Source organism: Triticum urartu, chromosome 7A, assembly GCF_056163025.1.
Source record: "Triticum urartu cultivar PI428250 chromosome 7A, HENAU_Tu73, whole genome shotgun sequence".
Classification (NCBI taxonomy): domain Eukaryota; kingdom Viridiplantae; phylum Streptophyta; class Magnoliopsida; order Poales; family Poaceae; genus Triticum; species Triticum urartu.
Window position 1 is genome coordinate 6,913,180 of NC_141879.1, and position 6,828 is coordinate 6,920,007.

The window sequence follows — 6,828 nt, forward strand, 5'->3', positions numbered from 1 at the left end:
CACCTCTTCGTCAACTCTCACATCCTCCAGCTTGATAGATCGTGAACACCAGGTACAGCAAGCTGGAGCTGGAGAAACCAAGCAAGCAAGCCATCCAGTGCCGATTGGTTGACAATCACACACCAATTCAATCCGATCAATCTTTTAAGTGAATCTTTTAAGGAAATTTGATGGCTGCCATAGTTGCTGCTTTAGTTTGGAAAGTATATGGATAGCTAGAAGTGTTGTCTCCAAAAACATGTTTCCTACTGCTAATGTTTCTTTTTCAACTGTCATGTTGGTTATCATCCGGATTGGTGTGCCTAACAGCTACGGCTATGGGGAGTCATCTCCTGAAGATCATGAAATGCTTCTGATAAGTTTGTCCTGAATGCACATGTTCGGCTAAATAAATAAATAAATAAACAGTAGCAATTGCCTCTATGCATCCCTGCTGGCCATAGCAGGTAGGAGCATATGCTTAACCAGACTTATTTTCTCTCTCTCTCTTGTTTGTTGCCACCGAATGCTATCGTGTTGTTGTGGATGATATCTTGCTCTGTTATTCCTTAAAATAAATAAACTTTGGATGTTGCCGAGGAAACTTTGAAACTCAAGGTTTATTTCTATGTGGCTTGCTTGTGGAGTTCAGTATCTTAACTGGGGTTACTGTTAGCAGAAGGGGTTGGAAAAGGTAGAGCATAGCGTATGTTGTGCAGTGCTGGAGAGAACCCGAGGAGCGCTTGTGTCTTCTGTGCTCTCTTTCTAAAATGTGGTTAAGTGCACACTGACCATCCATATATGTACCTAGTTGAGTTGTGAAGCTTACCTGCCGGAGACCCCTTGATGATGCATGCCGTGAATTCATTCTGTCTCTTGAGCCCAGGGCCTGGATTGCAAACACTATGCTCCAACCTGCAATTATCAGCGAGGGTGAAAGCATAAGGCAGTGGAAAAAGATGGACAATCCGAACTGACTGGTACAGGCTGCAATTGTGCTTGCCAGGAGCTCTGCTTCCTCTGCTTTCTGAACTCTGATATTCGTGCATGTCCCTTCCTCTGCTTTTGCTCTGTTTCTGAGCTCTCAACATTTGGCAGTAGCTTCAGGTCGACTCCACTCGGGGCCTGACAAACAATCTTCCTCATTCCGACCACGGGAAGGACGGACGGAAATGCTGCTTCCTCAGGTTCATGGCGGTTGCTATCTATTCTCTCTTTCTTTTCAGCAATAAATACACACGACTGCATGATATTCAGATACGGCGCTGAATCGACAGTTTCAGGAATCCTAGCTAGCCACAGCCACACTCCACATATCCAACACTTACGTACATATCAATCAACTCCAGCTCTGGGATAGGATGGTGCCTGCGCTGGGCAGCCTCCGCCGCCACCGCCGGACCGAAACCGTTCGCTCGCCGCTTCTCCGGCGTCTCTTTCTATCTAGACCCCTCCGCACCAGAGTCCAGAGAGACGCCCCCGCGTGGCCGTGTCAGCGGTGGGCTTTGCTCGCACGAATCGCGGCGTGAATCTGACGGCCATGGAAACTTGGTTGCTGCTCTGCTATGGCTGAGGCCAACAGCAGGGACTTTCTTGCCCGGAACGATGCTAACCACAAGGTCTCCATACCGGCCACTACCCGCAATGGAGCTCACCTATCGCGAAACAGATGGAGTTAGAGCAACATGAATCAAATGAAATGGTCTTCCCCGTGTGGGGAAAATGACAAATTTCAGGTATAAATCAATGTAAGTAGACTGGTTTCAATGTACATTAAGTAGGAGTGTATCGAGCAATAACTGGATAAAAAGTAAAACTGTGACTAATTATTACACTGAAAACATAAACCAGAGCACTGCATGTAAAGAATATGATTGCACAATAAGATTTATAACTGATTGTAACTCTAAACTGTTGATGATCGTTGCTTTATTTATAAAGCGGGGCGAAAGCCTTTTTCGGTAACTCTAAACTGTTTGGTACCCTTGAACACAGCTTCATAGTAATCAAGGCCTCTAGCAAGGCTTAAATCAAAATTTATCCTGTCAGTCGCATTTGCTTTTTCTAGAGCTCTGAATAATATCTCCAACTCATTCAATGCAACAACAGACCCGTTGTTCTCCATAAACTTGCTACCCTGCTTTCTCAATTCTAGCAGATTGCCGGTTGTCTGGTCTTCACCATATTGCCAATCTGTTCAGTGGTTTCATGGGAACGCCTTCTCTTACACCTAACTCAGCAGCACGAACAGTTAGGACTATGACAGATAAAATCCACATCGTGATCATCGAACGAAACAGAAAAAGAAGTCTTTACGCGTAGCAGTTCTTTCTTCACCTCTTCGAATGTCAGTTTGTCGAGCTTGTCGATACTCGAGCAAAAGGTTCTGAAGTTCTCAGGAGGCACGCTTGATGGTCAGACTTCAAAGCTCAAACATCTAGCTAGGAATGTACTATAGAATAATGCAATAAAGGATTGACTGAGTTGCTGAATGCTGCCATACTAACAATTCTACTACTAAACTTGTTCGAACAATAATTTTTATACAATACAGAACCGGCACATAGAAAAACTAAAACACTCAATTTTTTAAGGGATGCTCAAGATTTATCAACTTCTCGCTCGTAGTCCAATGCTAGCCCAGCGATTGTCCCCAAAACCGAGAACCCGGCCCCATTCCCCGTGTAGCACAACAAATGTCGACCAAACGCACCCTTCCCACTTGCTACCTGTTTTAGGCCCGCCCAAGTAGCATAGATCCCACTTCAGATTTTGGGAAGGTTCCAGACCATTTTTTCCTTTTTCATTTTTAATTTCCTTTTTTTCATGTTTATTTTGTTTTCTTTTTTTTCTTTTCTTATTTTCCCTCTCGTATTGTTTTTGAAAATCAGGAAAAAAATTTCTTCATTGAGTTCTAAAACCGTTTATCAAATTTGAAATGTGTTCATCAAAATTCAAGAAATGTTCACCAATTTTAAAAAATGTTCATCAAATTGAAAAATTCAAAATGTATTCATCTGATTGAAAATTTGGAACCTTGAACATTTCATAAAAAATTGTGAACGTTTTTTCTGAAGTCATGAACATTTATTTCTGAAATTATGAACAATTTTAAATCATGAAAACTTTTTTAATATTAATATTTTTACAAGTCATGAACATCTTTTGAAATTGAGAATATTGTTTCAAAATCACGAACATTTTTTGGACTAACGAACATTTTTTTTAAACCCAGGAGCATATTTTTAATTTGTATTTGGTTTTTCAAATTCCTGACCATTTTGGAATTCACCAACTTTTTTTAAATTTATGAACATTTTGTAAATTCAATAGCATTTTTTTCAATCTCACGAACATTTTGTGAAGTCTTCAACATTTTTATAAATCGTGAATATTTTGAAGTTCGTCTTTTGTTTCAAATCCAAAACATTTTGTTAATGTATAAAAACACAAACAGAAAAAAAAACAGGGGCACGGACCCCACATGCACTGGCGAAAAATTTCGCATAGGTGTGCGCTGCCGCGCTTCCCACCGCGTGGGTTGTTAAATAGGAGGTCTCCCCACGACGGGAGGGCGAGATTGGATGATTTGCCACACTTTATCTGGGGACTTGCTGATTTGCACCGCTTTGGTTAGGATTAGATCACTTGTCCCATTTGCTTTAATCTTTTGATTATTTGCCCTAATTCTAGTTTTAAAGAATTCGTAATAAGTTTAATTCCTAAAATGTGGGTGGAATGGCCTTTATGCCCCAACTAATCTTGTGTCTACTTGGTACGGCCCCAATAGATCAATCGATCCATTCACAAACTGTATCCCGTCCTTGTGTTGATGCTGTTACAAGGGATAGGGAGGGATTTGTGGAATCGAGGATGTATTGCTTGAGCCTCATGGCTAGTATTTATTAGCAATTAAAGTTGTAATGTAATTCTGTATAAAAAGTGTTATTCCACATGCACGTGTCATGCTGCCTGCGTTAGGTAGATTGTGATCCGTACCGACTGCTCTAGCAAATACTATACGCAGCGATTGTGCGTTGACACGTGGGCGTCTCTCTGGACTCTGGTGCAGGCGCAGAGGAGTCGAGAGAGAAAGAGATGCCCGAGAAGCGGCGAGCGAACGGTTTCGCTGCCGGCACCATCCTGTCCCAGAGCTCGAGCGGAGTCTGTCACTGATTGATCTGTGGACTGTGGCTAGCTTGGGTTCCTGAAACTGTCGATTGGCGCCGTATCTAAGTACCATACAGTCTAGTTGTATTCCTTGCTAAAAAGAATAGCAGCCGCCATTAACGTGAAGGTGAGGAGTCCGTCCGTCCATCCGTCCCGTGGTCAGTAAGAGGAATATTGTCAGGCCTCGAGTAGAGGAAGGGGAGGAAGTGACAGGCAAGTATACAGAGCTCAGAAAACAGAGCAAAAGCAGAGGAAGTGACAGGCAAGTATTCTAAGCTCAGAAAACAGAGCAAATTAGAGGTTTCTATCAATGGAAATCGGAAGGGGAGGCGCTTCTTTTATTAAAAAGAGAGAGAGAAAATCAGAGGAAAGCAACAACGGTTATACAGGCAAACAGAGCAAGGCAGCTGCTTGATTTTCCATCTTCCTCCACTGCCTTTTGCCTTCACTTCTCGCTGGTGGCCAGAGTCGAGGTCCACAAAGATGAAGTCGCTGGAGTATTAAGTTTGCAATCCAGGCCCTGGTCTCAGAACATAAATGGATCTCCAGTAGATAAGCTAGAATATTGAACTGCCTACGAATATGCTAGAATATTGTGAACTGCAAACTCTCAGTATTCAAATCTACGATGTGTAGACATATTGCACAGCTGGAGTTTTCCATCAAGATGGCCTGGTGGTGAGCCGGGTCTTTCTTCATGAGCTGAGATATCTCTCTCCCGAGTAGAAAATCACTTATGTACTTCTACGTCCGTCCATCCTTCATAAAATTGCTCTGTTTTGTGTGTAGTTTCTGTCTTTGAAATAATAATGGTTGCTTGTATCCTCGCACATTTGCAGGCGGCAATTGTGGAATTCTGGCAACACGGCAAGTAGTATGTGATGGCTATTGACTAACTGCATTGCTACACGAACACAAAACGTAAATCCAAATCCAGTATTAAATATGTTTCATGTTCCAGGATATTGATGTTTTAAATGGTATATCATGGGACGAAGAAAACAACAAATTGTTCGGTGAGTTGCACTCGCAGTTGACTGTTTTTTCTGCGCTTGCAGTTCACTGTTTTCATCCTATGGATCGAGGCCTTTGGATGTTCATCTCTAATTAATCCTTTCACTACACTCACAGTGACTGCAAATTGTGGCCGAAGCTCTACAAGATCAAGCTGCGCCCGGTCGACGGGACCATGGAGAGGTTGTGCCCAAGGGCAAGCTTTTTACTGATGAGAAGTGTCGACGATTGTCTTTTGGAAGATAGTTTTTTGTTGTGAGCTGCTAGCTCATCAGGTGGAAGCTAGCTATCAGTCTCATGCTCGAGCCAGGTATAGTTGAATGTATAATCATGTAGTATGTGTCTGCCCTGAATATTGTAAAAGATGGATGGTTCTCCAACGAATGAACACCTCCTCTAATCGCCAAAAAGAAGAACTCATTCATCACGGCCCAAATATTTCTTGATGTATGTATAATTGATTTATTACAGGTTTTTTTACTTTTTAGAGAGATGACAAGAGTAGTAATAACTTAAAAACAAATAACATTTTGTCATCAGTATATATACTGTAAGTGTTTATCTGTCTCAGCTAGCACTGGTAATTGGATGTCATGGTATAAAACCAAGGGTTTCCGAGTCATTTCAGTCATTTGTAATTAGAGAGATGACAAGGATGGCTGGTGTGCAAACATGCTCAACAAATTGCTAAACAACTTTTTTTCCATCTCAAGGGTTTCAGATGATGAATGAAAGGATGAATTTCATGGGCAAAATATATATTCAGAAACACCTCCGTTCCTTGGTCGACGACCGCCTTCATCTATGCTGCACTGCAGGCCCTCCTGCTCCTGCCCCCCTTGGTCCGCTTGCTCCCTGTTGGCCTAACCTGTAGCTAATTACCTCCGTTGCCGTAGTGTGTTTTTGTTTTTACAGTAGTATATCAGTTTGTGAAGTGAACCTAAATCCTTGCTGACAAGCCTAGCTGTGCCTACTCTCTCTTTCCCATAATATAAAACTTTTTTGTAAGCTATGTACAACTGGGCACAAGGCAAGGATCAACACAAGACAAAAAGATACTATATACAACTGGACAAGATGTAGTACGGAGTATAGGACAAGCAAGAGATAGGTAATAAACTCAACTACCGATCGATTACAACAAACAAACAAATAAATAAAGGCCGCTGCTACGCGTAAACTGGTTGATGGCAGGGACTTTTAAACCACCTTGCCAGCCGTTGATTTCCTTCGATTAGGGCCGCTTGATCTCTGGACCATAACTTTTAGGGGAGTGCTACAAATCATCCGGATGATTTTGTCCAAAATTAAGCCGCCTCCTAATCCGTCCGATTTGACGTTTCACATCCGTAGGATCAGGAAGCTCCCCCGTGGCAGCACCAAAGCAGCAGCTCTCATGGCAGTAGCTCCCATGCCAGCACCGACCGCGTCCGACGGTGCTTCAATGCAACCTCTGCCGGAGCTCCGACGACACCCCATCGCTTCAACGAACGACCCCTATGACGCTTCATTGCAACTCCGGCAGTGCTACATTGCAACCCCGACGATATTTCGTTGCAGCGCCGCGGTGCTCCACGGCAGCATCCTGACGCCGCCGGCGAAGCTTCACTGCAGCACCACCGCCACGCGCCGGTGCTCCATCGTATCACCGGCTGCTCCGTCGAA